Source organism: Pan troglodytes, chromosome 6, assembly GCF_028858775.2.
Source record: "Pan troglodytes isolate AG18354 chromosome 6, NHGRI_mPanTro3-v2.0_pri, whole genome shotgun sequence".
Lineage (NCBI taxonomy): Eukaryota > Metazoa > Chordata > Mammalia > Primates > Hominidae > Pan > Pan troglodytes.
Window position 1 is genome coordinate 174,482,263 of NC_072404.2, and position 19,710 is coordinate 174,501,972.

Sequence of the window (19,710 nt, forward strand, 5' to 3'; positions counted from 1 at the left end):
TAGGCGGGCTTAGAAAATGTAGATACTTAAACAGTTTAGCATCTAGAAGACCATAGAACTATTAGAGAATCTGTTACTGAAAATTCGCCTGTCATTTTATGGCAGGATACTGGCAGAGTATTTTATCAGGCTGCAACATGGCTGCATTTTTCTCCTCATTACGCAAGATGTATCCAAGACATTTTCCCTGTTTCAGGTCATTACTCATCTTGCGCAGCCACTGAGCAAAGCGGGTCACGGAGTCCTCAACTGTGAAGTGGCGACGTGAGACACACGACCTCCTGTAACCCTTCAGCCTCCAAGAGTCTGGGATTCAGTAGACACAAACTCGCTGTGAAGGATGGGGCCACTCACACAGGGGCGCGCCGCCCGCCTCACCCTCTGAGGGTGACTTTCCACAGCTGGGACTGCAGGACCCTGGGGCAGATTTATAAACTATGATCCCAGATGCACAGACCCAGAATAAACGCAGCCTGGCTTGTGTTGCTCAGGGGGTGACAAGGGGCACTGGGCAACCCTGCTGGCTGAGATTCAGCCCCAGCCACCTTCCAAGGTTCTAGAATGTTCCAGAACCAAAAAGAGAAGCAGATGGCTACAAGTGAGGGAAATACTATTTCTCAGTGATCATTTACAACCAGCAGCTCCTAAATGCTTTTTAAAAAGGTTGATGAGGGATCTAGAACTAGAAATGCCATTTGACCCAGCCATCCCATTACTGGGTATATACCCAAAGGACTATAAATCATGCTGCTATAAAGACACATGCACACGTATGTTTATTGCGGCATTATTCACAATAGCAAAGACTTGGAACCAACCCGAATGTCCAACAACGATAGACTGGATTAAGAAAATGTGGCACATATACACCATGGAATACTATGCAGCCATAAAAAATGATGAGTTCATGTCCTTTGTAGGGACATGGATGAAACTGGAAATCATCATTCTCAGTAAACTATCGCAAGAACAAAAAACCAAACACCGCATATTCTCACTCATAGGTGGGAATTGAACAATGAGAACACATGGACACAGGAAGGGGAACATCACACTCTGGGGACTGTTGTGGGGTGGGGGGAGGGGGGAGGGATAGCACTGGGAGATATACCTAATGCTACATGACGAGTTAGTGGGTGCAGCACACCAGCATGGCACATGTATACATACGTAACTAACTTGCACATTGTGCACATGTACCCTAAAACTTAAAGTATAATAATAATAATAATAAAAAGAGATTTTAAAAAAAAGTTGATGACTTCACTAACTCAAAGAGACACAGTCAGTCCTGGAGGCAGGGAGTGCAGGAAGAGCCAGCAGGGTGCAGCAGCAGTCCTTGAAATAGCAGGAAAATCCCACTTGGACACTTTGTCTGTGCAGATCCACATTTCCATGGAGAAGAAGCTTAACTCCTAAGTTTAGATCTGCCTCTGTTTAGCATTCCCTGCACAGCATGACGGGAATGCAGAGGGGGATGACATTTGCTGACTGGTACATCTAAAGACCTATCAAGGAAGAATGGGACTTGCCCTTAGGCCGAGAAGGCCTAGATGCGTCCGTCATCCCTGGCCAGCTCTTGTTCTTGGTGTGCCCACTGAGCAGCATGAGGGCAGCCTCAAAGACTCGCTTGCCGAGCAAACACTGCCAAATGTCACTGCACAAACCACCGAGTCAGGATCCTTCTCTGAAGGCTTCTCTGCCTACTGGGCACATAGAAACGAGTTTAAAATCTGCAGACAATTGATTTCAAGTGAAGATAGCTGGTGCTGAAGTGATTCCAAAGTGGTGAGTTTGGGCAGCCTGACCAGCTGCTGCCATGGGGGGCTGTGCAGAGCTGCCTGCCCTGAGGGCCATGCCTGGCACAGTGAGGCCTCTCAAAACCATTCTTGTGAATGCCCTGCTGCTCTCTCAGCACTCCATTTTCATGAACTATTTTGAAGTCAGTGGAAATGGGTACCCTTCTCAGGGCCCTGGCTATGGTTTGAACATGTCCCCAAAGTTCAGGTGTTAGAAATTTAACCCCAGTGCAACCATGCTGAGTGGGAGCCTTAAGAGGTGATGGGGTCACGAAGGCTCTGCCCTGCTGAATGGATTAATGCCATTATCATGGGAGTGGGTTTGTTGTGAAAGTGAAATCAGCCCTTCCTCACTGTCTCACCACATGGTGCCTTCTGCCATGTTATAAGGCAGCGAGAAGCCCTTGCCAGATGCAGCCCCTTAATCTGGGACTTCCCAGCCTCCAGAAGCATAAGCCAAATAGACTTCTACTGTTTATAAATTACCAAGTCTGTGGTATTCTGTTACAGCAGCAAAAAGCAGACTAAGACAGTTGGTCTTCAGAGAGCAGACATTTTCATATTTGAGGATATTTCATCCTTCAGGGATACTTCTCTTATTTTCTCTAAAAGTAAGAAAAATAAAAGCCAGATAGGAAGAACAATGAGTGAACACCATACTTTTTCTCACACCCCAAGTGGAAAATATACCTTTCTTAAATAAGTGAGTGAACAGTCCTGGATGGCTTCACAATAGCATGTTGTAGAATCAATGCATTCTTCTTAAAACTGCCTATAAAAAGAAAAAAACTATATTCAACAGCTGCAATGCTGTGCTCTTTTATTCCACCACAATGCTGGAATTATAAGCACAATTCTCCCTTTGCATCCCTCTTGCATCAACCGAAAGTTGAGTTGCGAAGTGGAGTGAAAACTATTAAATAATCACCATATACATTTGTTTTTGAATATTCACTTTTCTGCAAAAACGTGGTTTTACCACATCTTTAGCTAATATCCTCTAAAGAAAGTGAACAACTTTAGTCCATGGGAAGTACATTATGAGGCCTCAAAGCGAAGATGCTGATAAACCTCAATCCTTTCTGCTTCAGTGTAAGCCTTTCCGTCTTGAACTATATGTGTTAACAAACAAGTGAAGTTTTTTTGTTTTTGCTATGAGTTCAGGAGACAGGGAAAGATGGGTAACCCACAGCCTCGTGTCTGGCAGAGTGAAAGGGTGGGGGCTGGTTCCTGGTATACTGATGTTCTCAGTGTCTACAGGTCCCTTTGGGCAAAGCAGCCTGCCCTGCAATGTCCTCTTTCAAGAGCTGTTTGGACCTGAGCTTTCCCAGGCTCTGACCTCCCTCATGCTTGAATGGATACTACAGCCAGTTAGATCAGTGTCATCCAATTTGAGAAGTCACACTCCTCAAAGACCCCAAAGACCTGAGACTCGAGAAATCCTTATCTGAGGGACCAACATGTAGTTCAGTAAGAAAACACTTTTAAATTGTGAATTAACAGTAAAAAAGAGAAGTATTTTCTTTACAGCATTTAACTTGAAAAGAATTCATCATAAGTGCTGTGATGGATTTGAGATGACTGTCAGTTTGGCACCAGAAATATGTTTCTCAAACACACATAGTTCCCAAGAATATACCAACGAACCTCATAGGTTCTGAAGACCGCAGTTAAAGAAACACATTTTGATATGGTTCCTCTTATATCTAGGTTCATTTTCTCCAAATAACTATACCTTCATTCATTAATGTGTCATTTCTTTCAGGAACTATTTTCTGAGTCTCAAACATATTTCATAGCACTCTCAAGCTTGAGGTTCTGCCTGAACACGCTCCTCCTCCTTTTCTTTTGTGACTCTTCATTTCATATGGAGTTAAACCTGAGCTCCTATATGTGGCTTTCATAATTATCCAAGAGTATTTTCTGGACATTTCCAATTCTGACCCATTTCTGTAGTCCCAAAAGAACTCTTAGCACACAGCTCTGTCCATTTACTTGACTTATTCATTTCTTTAGTAACCACTGGCTGCATTCTAATTTCTTCAGAGAACTGTGCCAGGCACTTCCTGGGGTTCAAAGAAAAATTCAGCAGAGTCCTCCTTCATGACAGACCCTGCCATCAGCACTGGAAATCTCCCTGCAGAGGGCTTATTGTCTAATAACACTGTGCTTAGGGCCACAGGGTTGGAATCAGATCTGTGTGAATTTGAGTCCCGGTTCTGCCGCTTAACAAGGAGTCACACAATCACTTACCCACACCTGAGCCCCAATGTCTCCATCTACCCAAGAGTGGGCGAATCGCATGGCGTTGTTGCAAGCATCGTCTGAGAACCAAGGTAACGAACTGACTGCTGATCCAAGGCAGGCACTCAACCGTAGGATTTTAAGGGCCGCAGATGTGGGAATGAAGAACTCCATAGAAGATAATGATGGAAACTGAGAGAAGTGAGTGAGATGTTAGTTCGGAGGGAAAGGAAATCTTCACAACACCCTGTCTCAGCAGGATCACCCTTCCTTCTTTCCAGCCATTCAGGTTCCATGAGGGACCAGCCCAGGTTGCTCATGTCCTAGGGTCCTTCCTGAGCATTTCAGACCTGGGTGCATCCCGCACTCACACTCAGTTCCTACCTTGTGCCGGGCCCTGCCATCAGCCCAGAGAGCCATGGTAAGACTCACCATTTCCTTTGAAAGTCTCGTGGGCTGTCTTCCTGTCCTCTCACCTCACCTTCTGACCTCCCAGATTCAGCCCGTGTGCCAGGGCTTCCCAGCCCTCTCTGTGGGTGGTGGAGAAACACATCCCCTTCTCCACCTCACCATCTCAGGAACACAGTCCTTTCCCCCTGGCCTTTTATACTCTGGGGCCAGAATCCAAATCATCTATGAATCTCTACCACTCAGTTTAGCCTCTCCCTCAGTGTGTTTCAAGGAGCACTAATCTTACAAAATGTTCCCAGAAGAAACTGTTTCTGGGGCCAACTAATTATGGGAAACATGGCTCTCTGTATCATCCTCTTGGAGATTTAAAGTATGTTTTGACTATGAGAAATCTTGCAGTAAGGAAGCCTGTTGATATTTGCCTAACCCAGCATTTCCCAAACTCACTTGTCCATGGAACCCTCCTGCAAGTGACAGCCACACACAATCAACAGGGCCAGGCTCCACCTGGCATGTTCTGGGAAATGTGCCGTATGTAGCTTTGTTCTGTTTCCACTTTTGTTAGCTTCGATGGCAACAAGATTGAAGGCGCCCTGAGATAAGTGACTTTGTTTTGAATTGTTTAGTAATAATAATAGCTAATTTGTAATTCTAAGCACCAGATGGGCATAAAGTAGGTTCTCAATAAGTGCCCCATGACAGCTCAGCCTCCCTGGAGTGATCATTTTTCAGATCTCAAATTTACCTGACTCACACAAATATCATTTGGCTTTGGCTGTATGCATGCCCGGCCTCACTGCTTTGGTGTATTTTTAAATAAACGATTTTTAGAGCAGTTTTAGATTCAGAACAAAGCTGAGCAGAAAGTACAGAGATTTCCCACATACCCACCTCCCCACATGCATAGCCTCCCCCACTATCAACATCCCCCACCAGAGTGATGCATTTGTTACAGTCCATGAACCTCCATTGACACACTATTGTCACCCAGAGTCCACAGCTCACATCAGGGCTCACCACTGGTGCTGTACATTCTATAGGTTTGGGAAAATATATAGTGGCATGAACTCATCATTGCAGTATCACACAGAGTAGATTGTCTGCCTTAAAGATCCCTGTGCTCCACCTGTTCATCCTTCCCCACACCACCAGGCCTTATCTTTCACTGTGTCGGTAATTCTGCTTTTTCCAGGATGTCCTGTAGTTGGAAGCACACGGGGTGTAGCCTCTTCAGACTGGCTTCTTTCACTCATTTATGCATTTAAAGTTCCCCCATTATTTTTTCATGCCTTGATAGCTCATTTCTTTTTGCGTTGAATAATATTCCACTGCCTGGAGACACCACAGTTTATCCATTCGTCTACTGAAGGACATCTTGGTTGATTCTGAGTTTGGGTGATTATGAATAAAAACAAATAAGCTTCCATAAACATCCATGTGCGGGTGTTTGTATGGATGTAAGCTTTGGTGCATTTTTGGTGTGTGCTCTTGAAAACTGGGCTGACAGTTATCTGAACCAAGCCTGGAGAGCAGGACGTGCCCTGGCTGGCCCCTCACCTGCTTCTGAACAATGAGAGGCATTTTGACCCCCTACACCTCAGGAATGTGACTTCTAGAGGGAGGCTCGGCCTGGCCTGAGGCTGAGCGAATTATCTAGCTCTTAACTTAGGAGTGTCTGATGGTAAAGAGAGATAGGAATAGGCAAATAGCACTTTGCTTCTTAGCAAGAAATTGCAGCAGGTAAGTTTGGAGTATAGAAAGAGGAAAGATGGTTTTAAGTGTTTCTTTAAGCAACTCTCCAAAGATTACAAACTTTCATGAGAATAAGTGAATTTTCTGGTTCAGAGATTGCAGTTGAAATCTGTTCTACCTTGTAGGCAATTTGATCCATGCCGAACAGAAATGTAATAGAGGAACGGAAGGGCGCTAACTTAAGTCACGACTTGGATTAAATTGAGAAATTCAGGTCTTGTTGTTAGAAAGTATGGCTCCCATCTCATAAACAATTCTGAATCTGCAGCCTGCAATCCCCAACCCGGGCCTGTCCTTGACTGAGTTTGTTCCCATCAGATGCTCACTGCAAAGCTTTTGGGGGATGTAGCACTTGCGTTCTAAGCGGGCTCTGAGATAACTTACTGGGGTTCCACTAGTACCTTGTGAGCCATTGCCACTCCCCCTCTATGATGACCTCACCCAGGGCTAAGGGGAAACAGCAGCAGGGCCCCCATGGACCTATCCAAAAGGAGATTAATCCAGGGTACTCAGGAAAATCTGTGTTGGAAATCCCTGAAAAAACATGGAAGCAGCATGGTGTGTGATTCAGTAGAAACTACAAAAAACCTGGAGAAACAAGGCTTCCACGTGAGATTCGTAGGAGCTCTGTGACCTTATGCCACCAGCTCTAAATCAGCATTCCCTCAAGTGTTTGCATAAACTTAGTGATAATACTTATTGTAATTTAAATTAATTAAAATAGAATAAAATGAAAACTTCAGTTCCACAGCCTCGAAGGCTGCCGTATCCTACACACAGTGAAGAAGACCCTGCCAGAGAAAGCTCCCCTGGCCCCTGTGGAGAGCCGGGCCTTATGGGAACGCTCTGACACTTGCTGCGTGAACTGGTGACTGCAGAAAGGAAACAGGCTCACATGGCACATGGGAGGGTTGCTCCAGCCCTTTTTGGCTTTCTTGGCAGCAGGATGCTGATCAAGGTACAGCGAAACCTATCAGTTCGAATCCACACTGGCAGAACCACTGCAGCCCATGCAAGGCAAGGGCCTGAAAGGGGCAAGAGTGTGGGAGAACCAGCCCCACCCTACTCCCCGCAGACCCAGCTTCCTGCTTGACAAATGTATACAGAGGCTGCTATTTCTCTTTGAAACCTCCCATGTAGATTTCATTAAAAAAAAAAAAAAAAAAACCTCAAAACTCACAAGATTCCCACTTACTTAAAGATCACTGTCATAACCTGGTTAGCAATCATCACACACAGCAGGCCTGCAAAGGGACCAACATCTGCTCAGAGTGAGGGAGCCTGGCCTAGATCCACTGAACCAGTTTAAGAATCAGACTGAACCAGTTTAAGTATCATTTTAGATCCCAGGTTAGCTTGCTGGAGCTGCCATAACAAAGCACCATAGACTGCATGGCTTAAACAACAGACATTTCTCTCTCACAACCCTGGAGGCTGGAAGTCCCAGATCAAGGTGTGGGCAGGGCTGGTTCCTCCTGAGGCCTCTCTCCTTGGCGTGCAGATGCCATCCTCTCCCTGTGTCCTCACACGATCGTCCCTCTGTATGTGTCTGTGTCCTCATGTCCTCTTAGGAGGATGCCAGATTGCATCAGGGCCCATCTGGTGACCTCACTTTACGCTAATCACCTCCCTAAAGGCCCTGTCTCCAAATCTAGTCCCATCAGGGGTAAGGACTTCAACATAAGAATTTGGGCAGGAGAAAATTCAACCCATAACAGATTCATACCGAGATGTTCAAATCACCTGGGCAAAATTGGGACATTGTTCTCTCTCACAGCAGGACATCATAGGGTTCACTTGTTCAAATGCTGGAACATTCTTCAAACCCTGCCTTAGAATCTCAGAGTAGGGGCCTCAGAGGGCCCCTCAGTGAAACTGCCTCCATGGTGGCTGCACCTGAGCTGCTGCCTTGGGGGTGACACCCCTGGAACTCGCCCCAGAGTCACCCACTTGTCACTAAATGGTGCCATGAGCATGGCCTCCCCAGGCAGAGCTGATGTGATCACGAGCTTTGACTCCTGTGATTGGCCTTGGACATTTTTCTTACCAGTGTGTTATTTTCCTATTCCTATTTGGTATTCTCCAGTGATTCGAGTGCGTAGGTAACTAAGTTTCCTGTTTTAATGATATATTTAGGAAATTCTGATATCATTTCAAGTATCGTTAAGAACAATCTACTTAATTGTCAACAACCAAGTGTATGGAAAGTTACATAAAATCCTGTTTACAGATGAGAGAAGGCGGCTGCTGTGGTGACAGCACACAGTCAGCAAAGAGGTCCAGAGGATGACGTGCAGCTTCCCGGCGGCCTGGAGAGCTCCCCAGGTCTCACCCCATCTCGCTTCCATCTCAAGGCTCTAGGCACCCCCCTCTTGCAGACCTGCTTCTATTTCTTTGGACAGTTTGGGAAAATCACGCTCTTTAACCCTAAACACTTCGGATCACTTCAAAACAAGATGCTCAGAAAAGGGAAACTCTAATCCATCAACCAGGGAAAGATAGTAACTGTCTAATTGCACAGCATCCCACAGTGAGCAGCCACCGGGCCGGGACAGAGCAGATGGTGCATCCAGGTGCCCAGGCTGCCCCACCTTTGAATTCAGAGGAAAAAAGTCCCAGTTCACTGCAGCAGCATTACTCGGGATAAGGCCATGATCTCATAACCTCTCAGTAGTGGCTGTGGGGTGGGGCTGGCTTCTGGACACCCAGCTCAGCTGTGTCATCACCTTCTCCCATCCTGTGGGAGGGCGTGTGCGCTGATCACTCCTGGTGTGAGCACAGAGAGCGGTCGACGCAGTCGGTGCTGCTGAAGGCCGCCGTGCATTTGTTCTGTCTAACATACATGCATTGGGCAACCAGGGGGCTGGTAATGGTGAGTGACACAGACACACAGAGGCTGTCGGGTGCTGCTGAGGATGGTGACTGAGCGAATCATGGGCAGTGGGAACAGGCAGCAGGAGGTGTTGCAGGAGAGGCGGAGACCTGTGGCTCTGGGAGCCCTTAGGTGGGAGGAAGGATCAGTGTCTCTTCCAGTTAGGTTTGAAGAATGGTGCAGGACTCCCTGGTGAGCCAGGTGGACATGACCTCAAGCTCCTGGGCCCGTTGCCTGGGATGCATCCCAAGGCACGCACCAGGACCTAACCAGTGTCTTCAGCCTCTGCTAGGAGCTTCCAGTCAGAGTCCCCCTGCACATTCAAACGTGTGACAAGCATTCTCCATGCTTCACCTATGCCCAGGATTTGACTCCAGCCAGTCTTTGCACAGTTGTCCACCTCCCTGTTCACTTTTAAGTCATGGATAACAAAGGGTGGAGATTTGATGGTGTTGCTGTCTTCCGCCATGTGGGATAGCCCACAGGGCCTCTGAGCACTTCACCATCCATTCTCTAGCCATCTCTGTCTGTCTCAGACTCCTCACCCTTTGATCTGCTGCCAGGCAGGAAGACGTTTAACTGATTTTGCAGATTGGGACCAAAAACTTCGGTGGGTGGAACGGCTGGTGCGTGCGCTTCCTTTCCCTCCCCCAGTGTCAGGGCACTGAGGCTGGAGTTGGTGAAGCGCTAGGGCTCGTGCAGCAGGTGAGAGGAGGGAAGCTCCTCCCTGGGAGGGACAGGCACCCCTACTCGCCTTCACGGAGCCCTTCTTCAGCTCCCAGTATGTTAGCAGGAGTTTCAGGAAAGAAACGACAGAGGCCATCAAATACACAGATGAAATTTTTAAGTGAAAGGAAATACTGTCCAAAACTTTCATTTTAGAAAGGAAAGAAGCATTTCTAAAGAAGCATTTCTTGTCCCGAGAGACAAGAGGGCCACCCATGGTTGCTCAGCGTGGGCTGCCGACGGCCGCCCGGGTCTGGTGCATGTGGTTTCTTGTCTGCTGTGCACTGAGCACAAACTACATGCCAGGCTCTGCCCTGTGCTTCTAAGACATTATTTTTCAATACTCATGGCAAACTGATGATGTAGATATTGATGCCTCCTTTACAGAGCAGAAAACAGAGGCTCACAATGCTGAGAGCTTTGCCCAAGGTGACATGCTAACCTGTGCTTCCCAGGCCTGTGTGTCTCCGAGGGTCTTAACCACAATGAAGATTTTGATTCATTCCGTCTGGGTTGGGGCCTGAGATTCTGAATTTCCAAGAAGTTCCAGGTAATGTGAGTACAGGAGGCCCGAGGACTGCCCCGTGAGTAGCACGTCTCTAAACCGGCATCTCTGCTTATCGTCAGAGAGGTGCACAGGCTGATTCTGCAGGCCTCTCCTGGCTGACGCTAGCCTCGGCACCCAAGAGCAGAGGGAACTGGTCCTGGCTGTGGAGATACAGGGCCTCACCTGGACTGTGATTCTTGAGGCCATGACCATCACAGGGGCCCGTGGGCGGGGCCCTCACACACCTTCCAGGTCACCCTTTCTCTGCCCAGCAGGGTCTCGCTTCTGTACCGAGGTTTAACCCTGTGGCACTGAATATTCACAGCTTTTCACAAACGCGTGTCACTGGTGAGATTCCTACAATGTGGACCAAAATAAGAGACATTGTTTTTACTGAAACTGACACCATCCCATGATAGACAAAAAAGTAAAAACACTGAGCATTCTGACACTGTCTTGTTGCCTTGTTATTTGAAGAGGCAATAAATGAATCAATAAGATATTTAGGACATTTCAGCTGGCAAACTCAAATATTATTCAGCCGTTGTTATCAAAAGCCAGATTGCACTTAGCCCATAAAATACTGAAGAAAAAAACTGCTATGAATAATATTTTATAATTTCTTGGTGAGCGTTTGATATGTACCTACACAGCACAGCAAAGCATGCCTTTGCCTGTGATTCTACCACACCTCACCAACGCGTTTGTTAAAACAGTCTGCACGGGGCTGTAAATGCTGATGCCAAGGGAAAAAGTAAAAAGGAAAACTATATTACCTGGGGGAAGTGGTTTTACTTGATATGACTGAAACAGATGCTGAACAAAACACATCATCTAGAATCAAGAGTATTGGGATTCATAAGTAAATTCATCACAGAAATGTTTCAGACTCTTTCGAGGTATTGTGTCCTTGAGTTATTCAATAATTTGTTGTTAAGGCAGGTGGAGGAAAATAAACTTTAGATTCACACAGACCTGGGTTTGGATTCTGTCTCTGATGAATATTTGCTGCGGATGAATATTTCTGGGGAAGTTATGTAGCTAATTTTGAGTTTCTGGATAACAGAGCTTTCCACTAAAGATTGATTTTACAATTATGTACCCAAAATTCTACTCTTCTTTTCTTTTTTTTTTTTTTAATACTACAATGGTTTTTAGTACGTTCATAGAGCTGTGAAATCATCACATTTTTGTCATTCCCTAAGGGAAACATGCTCATTAGTACTCATTTCCTTCTTTCTTGCACCCACATCGCAAGCCCAGGCAACCATGAATCTACTTTCTACTTCTGTGGATTTGCCTATTCTGGACATTTCATATAAATGCGATTATACAATATGTGGTCATTTCCTTAATCCAGTACAGTTTTTCCCATTTGCCTCCTTTGTACTGTTATTGTCAAGTATATTACATTTCTGTATGTTATGCGTCCAATAATACAATTCCATACTTATTGTTCTATGCAGTTGCTTTTGAAAACAGGAGAAAACATATGCATTTATACCTTTTTAAAAAAGTACATAATTACCTTTACTACTGCCCTTTGTTTTTTTGTGTGGATTTGAAAATCGTATGAGTTCACTTGTTTTCAGCCTGAAGAATTCCTTTAATATCTCATAAAGCAGTTCAGCTAGCAAGAAATTCTCTCCGTTTTTGCTTATCTTGAAATTTCTTTATTTCACCTTCATGTCTGACAGATGGCCTTGCTGGATATAGGATTGTGGATTAATAGTTTCTTCCTCTGAGCACTTTGAATATGTTATCCCACTGCCTTCTGGCCTCCATCATTTTACAGAGAGATCAAGTATTAATCCTACTGGGTTCCCTCCTTTGTGGTGAGCCATTTTATTCTGTTCCTTTCAAGGTTTCTCCTTGTCTTTGTCTTGAACATTTTGATTCTGGTGTGTCTAGGTATGTGTGTCCAGGTGTGTGCATCCAGGTGTGTGTGTCCAGGTGTGTGTGTCTAGGTGTGTGTCCAGGTGTGTGTGTCCAGGTGTGTGTGTCTAGGTGTGTGTGTCCAGGTGTGTGTGTCCAGGTGTGTGTGTCTAGGTGTGTGTGTCTAGGTGTGTTTGTCCAGGTGTGTGTGTCTAGGTGTGTGTGTCCAGGAGTGTGTGTCTAGGTGTGTGTGTCCAGGTGTGTTTGTCTAGGTGTGTGCGTCCAGGTGTGTGCATCCAGATGTGTGCGTCTAGGTGTGTGTGTCCAGGTGTGTGTCCAGGTGTTTGTGTCCAGGTGTGTGTGTGCAGGTGTGTGTGTCTAGGTGTGTCTCTTTGTGTAGAGTTTTTGGGCTTCTTGAATGTGTAGGTTAACATTTTTCAGCAAATTTGGGAGCTTTTCAGCTATTATTTCTTGGACATTTTTTCTGCTTGGAACTTTTTTTCTGCTTCTTTCTCTCTCACATCTCCTCTGGTACTCTCATTAAGGGTGTCCCAAGCTTCTATTCATTTTTCTTAATTATTTTTCCCTCTCTGTTTTTCAGGTTGTATAATCTCTATTGACATAACTTCAAGTCTGCTGGTTCTTTCTTCTGACTGCTCCAATTTACTGCTGGGCCCCTGAGTGAACTTTTCATTTCAGTTATTGTTCTTTTCAACTCCACAATTTTTTGTTTTTTAAAATAATTTTTATTTCCTTATTGATATTCCTTATTAGATGGGACATTGTCATCATAATTTCTTTTAATTCTTTTAACATGGTCTCCTTTAGTAACTTGAATATGTTTCTGTGGCTGTTTTGACACTGGCTGTCTTTGTTAATCCGATGTCTGGAATTTGTCATAGTTTCTGTTGCCTTCTGTTTTCCTGAGCATGGGTCGCACTTTCCTGTTTTCTTGCATTTTTGTGGAAACTGGCATTTTAGGTAATATATCATAGCAAATCTGGATTGTGACCCCGACCCCCAGGGGCTGCTATTTCTGTTTGATTGCTTGCTTGCTTATTTGATTAGGGACGTAGCTCTGATATTGCTCCTCAGAGGGCACAGCCTTGGACTAGCACACAGTCTCTCTGACCACCTGTGGTATCTATGTTTTTTTCTGGGCTCTCTGTTAAGCTTCTGCTGGTCTGTCTCTCTTTGGTGTCACACACAGTTGTTAACATCCACTAAATGCAAGTGCTCTATCATTTTTTTACGATGCCTGGGGCACAAATTGCTCCATAGACTCATCCAGTGAACATCAGGCCCTTTTGCAGGGGCAGAGTGTTGCCAGCTTTTCAAGTCTGCTCAGACCCCTGGAGCTCTTCTCAACAATCTCTCTTCCTTGTTCCCTCTGTTTAAGTTCTATCTAGTCTACCATTTCACCCACTCTTAATTGTTCATCAACAAAATCTCCACTATTTTTGCCAACTTCCTTGGGCTTGAACTTCCGCATGCTGTTCTCCAAGTAAAGTCTGTCACCTCAGGGACATGCTCTGCTCTTAGGTCTCCTCTGCTCCTGGGGACCGTGATCCTGTTCCACCAGAGCGACACCCTTGCTGCATGAGCCAGTAGCTGGGTGGGCATGGTAGCCTCTTGTCTTCTTAGCTTGCCCCTCCAGACATGGAATTTCCACACTGTGAGTGACTCGGTGTGGGGCAATCCAGGCAGATGTGCTCAGTCTGCCACACCTGGGATGGGGCTCCCACCCTCTGAGGACAAGCACAGGCTGAAGCAGGGGAGCCCTAGTCCTCTCAATTGCAACTTCCTGGAACGGTGCTTCTGCAGTGCACACTGAGAGGGATGAGAGATGCTGCTGGCCTGCCTTCCTGGGTCGAAACCACAGCCCTGGACCAGGAGCCGGGAAGACAGACCACAGCATCTTGTTAGCTGGACCTTCCTGAAGCAGAGCTTTCATCACAATGCGCTTTGAGGGTGGGGAGCGGTGGATTGTGGCTCTGATACCACTGATCCTTACCGTTCTTACTGAGAGTTGATTATTTATTTGAGTAAATATTTGTCCACCTGCTGTATGCCTTTAGGATAATTTCTAGTTTTAAAAAAATGAATGTTCGGCGGTTAAATTGTTATTCCCTTGGATAGAGGGCCTGCCAAGCTCCTCACACCACCATTCCAGAAGCTCTCCTCTGCTGCTTATTTTTGAAAATAAAATTTTATTGGAACATCCAGACATGCTCATTCCTTTATATATTACCTACCCACGTCTTCACCCTTCAACAGCAGAGTTGGTAATTGCAACAGAAACTGCATGGCCCGTAAAGCTTAAAACAGTTATCCGGCCCTTTACAGAATTTTTTTCCACTGCTTGTCCTAGATAATAATTTGATACAAATTTGTGCTCATTTGTTAATTCAAAAATGTGTAACTATTTATATGCTGGGATAAACCAAAGAGACACAAAGTTTCATCCCTCAGGAGATTTCAGGTTAGAAGAAAAGATCATTTTTAGTCAAAGAGACCACAAACATAGGCCAGGCTTGGTGGCTCAAGCCTGTAATCCCAGCAGTTTGGGAGGCTGAGGCAGGAGGATCACTTAGAGTTTGAGACCAGCCTGGGCAACATAGTGAGACCCCGTCTCTACGAAAAATTAAGAAAAAAAAATTGACCACAAATATAAATCAGACCACGACTATAATAGATATGGCCTAAGAGATATTCCCTGACTCAGGAAGACGCGGCAGACATGACGAGGAGACTATACTCAAGAAGACTCCCATGAAGAAGTGAAAATGGAAGCTAAATTCTGAAGGATAAGCCAGCATTAGCAAGGCCAAGAAGATCCCTCAGGAGCTGACCCTGTGACAAGGATTGGAGTGCAGGCTGTTTATTTCCAAGAGCGAGGAAGATGGCCAACAAAGGGTACGCTTAAAACCAGTCACCACTGTGGGCAGCTGGAGCCTTCTGCCACTGTCAGACTCTGGGAGCCAATGCAAACAACAAAAGCAAAAACAAACACCCAAAAGAGTGCACCTGAGATGTATTCACCTCAGAGGGTGAGGAGACGGATAGATGTCCGTAACCAAGGTCTCCTGAGGGCTGTGCCCTGACGCATTTATTCCCTGGAACTTTTGCCTGTGGATGGAGCCGGTGGCAGCAGATTGGGTTTTAGCTGCGGGACAAAGACCTTGGACAAGGAACTGGGGGCACTGGCCCCTGGGAGCTGGCTGGGGGGGCACTGCAGTGCCACGTGTAGAGAATATGGGCAAGGCCCCAGCAGTGGACATTATGGAGGTACTCCAGGCAGAGGGAGTATCACCAGCAAAGGCCCCGTGGCAAGGGAAGACCACAACCAGGGTCCAAGAGAAGTGGGCAACAGCAGAGCCACGTGGAGCCAGGGACTTATTGGACACAGGCCCCTCATTTCCTGGCACGTGAGATGGTGTCCTTGGTTATCCTGCCCTAGAACATGCTTAAAGGTGTCCTATAGTCACTTAAGAATTCATCCAATACTGTAGTGCCTGTGAGTATCAGATGTTTCATTATTTAAACTTCAAGTATTCTTGTATGTATTCATTTCATTAGTAAGAAAAATAGTGGTCAAAAGGTGAGAGGAATTGCCCATATCACACAGCTTATAGAGCTGCAACCACCACAACTGAAGCATCAAAAGGAAAGGAAATCGTGAACAAAAGTCCACGATGCCTCCAGCACACGCACAGGGTCTTTAATTCACACCTTCCCCACGGATTGGGCTGAAAGGATAAGCTCCACATTCGCAGCATATCAGTGTATTTTTTCATTAAAGATGATTCAGTACTTGCAAGGGTCATTTCAGCAGCTGCAGGCCAAAGGATGGAGTCTCTTGTCCCTTCCTAAGAGGAGCACGGTCATGTGGATCCCTGCACCCTGCCTCAGTCTGAGGAATGCATTCTTCATTCTGTGCCAGGCTTTCTAATTAAGGAACAGCTCAGATGCCACCTCCTGCACGGCAGAAGGATGGAAGTCTCTTGTCCCTTCCTAAGAGGAGCACGGTCATGTGGATCCCTGCACCCCGACTCAGTCTGAGGAATGCATTCTTCATTCTGTGCCAGGCTTCCTAATTAAGGAACAGCTCAGATGCCACCTCCTGCACGGCAGTCACCCTTGACCGTCCCAGGCTGGGTCAGGTGCCCCGGCTCTCTCTATGCTTCCCCAGCACTCTGCATTGGGCTCTTTTTTACCCTTCATCAGGCTGCGTGGGACATAGCCTGATCCCGGATCCTGGCTGTGAAGTCAGCCGCGTGGCTTCGGCGGCACACCATCGTGGCCGTGGGCTGGCTGAGCGCTCAGCTCCTCAGCACCTTGGAGACACCTTGGCCCTGCTTGTGGTCCTGCTGTGGGGCACTGGTCAGGTGAGGGTGGGGGGTCTGCAGTGATTAAAATACTCCATTACCTGGGTATGCAATCCGTTCAGATATTGGCAGGTGATCCAAGTCAGGCCAAATAAAATTCGCCCTGAGAGTTTATGAACACTGAGAGATAAATTATGAGTCTTTCTCTAGGGATCTTGCTACAAGGAATAAATGGATGCCGCTTTCAGGAAGCCTTATGAAATAGAGAATAGTGAGAACAAAATACAAAGAGAAGCAGAGACAAGAAGACAGAGAAGTGGACGGAAAGATGCAGGGATGGATGAATGGGTGGGTGAACAGGGGGTGGAGGGATGGGGGAGGGAGGAAAGGAGAGATGAAGAGGTGGATGGAGGGATGGGCAGATGGATGGGGAGGGAAGCAAGGGAGAGGGATGGAGGAAAGTAGAGATGAAAGGATGGATGTGCACATGGATCAATGGATAAAGACATGGGTGAGTGGGTAGGTGGGTGGATGGGTGGATGGAGGGAGGGAGGGTTGGATAGATAGGTGGGTGGATGGATAGGTGGATGAGCAGCAAAGAAACAGTTTCTGACAAAATTATTTAAACTTGTATATCTAGTTATGACTTCAGCTAGAATCTTTCACTAGATTTTTATGATGTGAGCCAATAAATCCCCTTTGGATTCAGCTAGTTTTGCTAGGTTGCTTGCTACCAAAAAATTTAAAATTTGCGTAATATATGTTCCTCTCTCTCTTGAATTCCCTGCTTTGCCCACTCGGCTCGTATCTGGAACCGTCTCCCTCACTGCTGGCTATCTCTAATCCCCTCCTTTTCCTTGGCCCTCATGCTCTTAACCACGCCTTCTTTCCTGTAGGAACTGTGCTTCTATAGGAAACCGTCATTCCACTCGCTTGAGACTATGCTGGGGAACAAGAGCAGTTCCAAACTTGCCCACAGCCCAGGAGCGACGTGCACGGAAGCAGGAACATCCTGCACCTTCATCACAAGGACTGACTAATGGTGGTTCCCTTTAGCTACAGATGACTCCATCCTTCCCACTCTCGCCCTTTAGATGACAGTCTTCCCCCTGATCTCCACACCCAGCTCCCTCACTCCCAGCTCCACACTTGCTTCCTGGTTGGTCCTGGTGGGCCCTGGTGGGTCTATGGGACTCAGCAGGCACCTGTGCTGATGGTTTCTGGGTTCCTGGATGTTTGCTGCTGGTGCCGCTTCTCATCTTTCTCATGAACATTTCCAACTGCACCACGATCCCACTGAGACACCTCTCAGGGAACTCATTGTGTGGAGAACTGAATGTTTCTCCTCCTGCATCCCATAATGCAGACAGTGGCTTCTCCACCCTCCCAGGCCCCAGCCCCCCAGCCCAGAAACCCCTCAGTCCTTTGTCTCCTCTCCTAAATCAACAAGCCCTGTTGGCTCTTGCCAGTGAAGTTCCTCTCACTCTTTGGCGTGCCTGTCACTGTCCAGTCCTCGTTAATTCTTGCCGGATTTCCTGTGACCATCTCTTAGCTCCAGGCATCATCTTGCCTCCAGCTTCACCCCCACACAGCAGGGACCTGTCTCCTGCAAGCCTCGCTGTCACCGCATCCTGGACGTACATGAGGGCCTGTGTCTTTCACAGCTAAGTCCAGACCTCCTGATGGTGAGCGCAGCCCTTCGTGATCTGCCCCCGACACTCAGCCGTCTCATTCTCAGCTCCTCACACATGTCTCACCAGAGCCATATGCTTTGCATCTTGGATATTATTTTCAGGAAATTGCCCCAAACCAAGCAGTGGGACCAGGGACAGTCGGTGACTTCTCTGGTCCTGTCTTTCCTTATCGATAAGATGAAAGGCTTAGACAAGGCCACCTCTATGGAGCCTGGCCAATTTGCCCCACTGGGTTTCCTTTTGATATACTTAATGACACTAAAAAACCTATTTAAAGGTACAAATTCTGGGAGAGGGAAAGAAACAGCAAAATGCAAATTCTACCAGTTCACCAAACCCAACTTAAATCTTCTTCAGGAGCACAATGCAGCTGCCGCCCACCCAGGCCTGCCAGGAGCCTACAATGAAGTTAATTATTAGACCTGAGGGCATTTGAGTGGAGTGGGACTCCCAGCACACTGAGGAGGCAAGAAAAACCTGAAGTAAAAAGAGAGCTAAGCTAAGACACCTGATAGATGTTAAGTCAGGAACAATCCCCCGGAAAGTAAGTTAGGAATGTAGAAAATTTTTCCAAGTTGCTCACTTAAATCATTTCCAAAATGGTTTGACTTTTTCCTTAATGAAATTGTCATGATAGGTGGGACATAACTTTGGATTTGAGTTCATAATATCTCTTAAAATCAATTAGAATAATAAAGTCATATATGTTTCTGGCAAGTTAGTGTGTAAATATCTGGCTCTAAAACCTACTGTCAGCTGAGGCCAGGTGCAGTGGCTCATACCTGTAATCCCGGCACTTTGGGAGGCTGAGGCGGATGGATCACCTGAGGTCAGGAGTTGGAGACCAGCCTGGCCAACATGGTGAAACCGTGTCTCTACTAAAAATACAAAAATTAGCCAGGCATGTGGCGTGCACACGTAGTCCCAACTACCCGGGGGGATGAGGCAAGAGGATTGCTCTAAGGTGGAGGTTGCAGTGAGCCGAGATCACGCCACTGCACTACAGCCTGGGCGACAAAGGAAGACTCCATCTAAAACAAAACAAAACTAAACAAAACTTACTGTGAGCTGAAAGAACTGTGGCCATCGAACCTGCCTATGCCCATGACCATCAAACCTGCTTACGCCCATGTCCATGTGGACCCCACCCCAGGGCCAGCCTCTCTGGAGCTCCAGACACTGCAGGACAGAAACAGGAGAGCAGGAAACAGCAGGAAAGGAAAAGGAGGAGTGAGAGAAGAAAAAAAATGAGGGAGGAAGGGAGAGAAAAGAATCAGCCCAAGTCTCCATGCCCTGTCCTGGTGCCGTGACGGATCAGCACTTGGGCAAGTTTGGAGAGTGGAGGGTGTGTGCTGAGGGGGGCGGCGCGGGTTTAGCAGGTGAGGGAGCTGACCATTCTCAGCCCTTCCTGAGTCACCCTGGAGACCAGGCTGTTTAAGGACACCTCACAGCCCCTCTCCAC

General features: G+C 46.7%; 1 long non-coding RNA gene across 2 annotated transcripts in view; it reads right to left on the reverse strand.

Annotated features, from left to right (window-relative positions):
- The window catches only part of LOC107971826 (uncharacterized), a 51,757-nt gene that overhangs the window by 27,575 nt on the left and 4,472 nt on the right, over window positions 1-19,710 (reverse strand). Inside the window, exons 3-6 of one of the 2 annotated variants that reach the window (XR_010159103.1) lie at window positions 10,535-10,708; window positions 4,053-4,235; window positions 2,490-2,571; window positions 2,286-2,404 (exon numbers count right to left, since the gene is read on the reverse strand). This is a non-coding gene — a long non-coding RNA (uncharacterized LOC107971826). Of the gene's footprint in view, window positions 1-753; window positions 2,405-2,489; window positions 2,572-4,052; window positions 4,236-10,534; window positions 10,709-19,710 lie in introns of those variants that run through there. The other variant, XR_010159102.1, reaches the window with a different exon arrangement.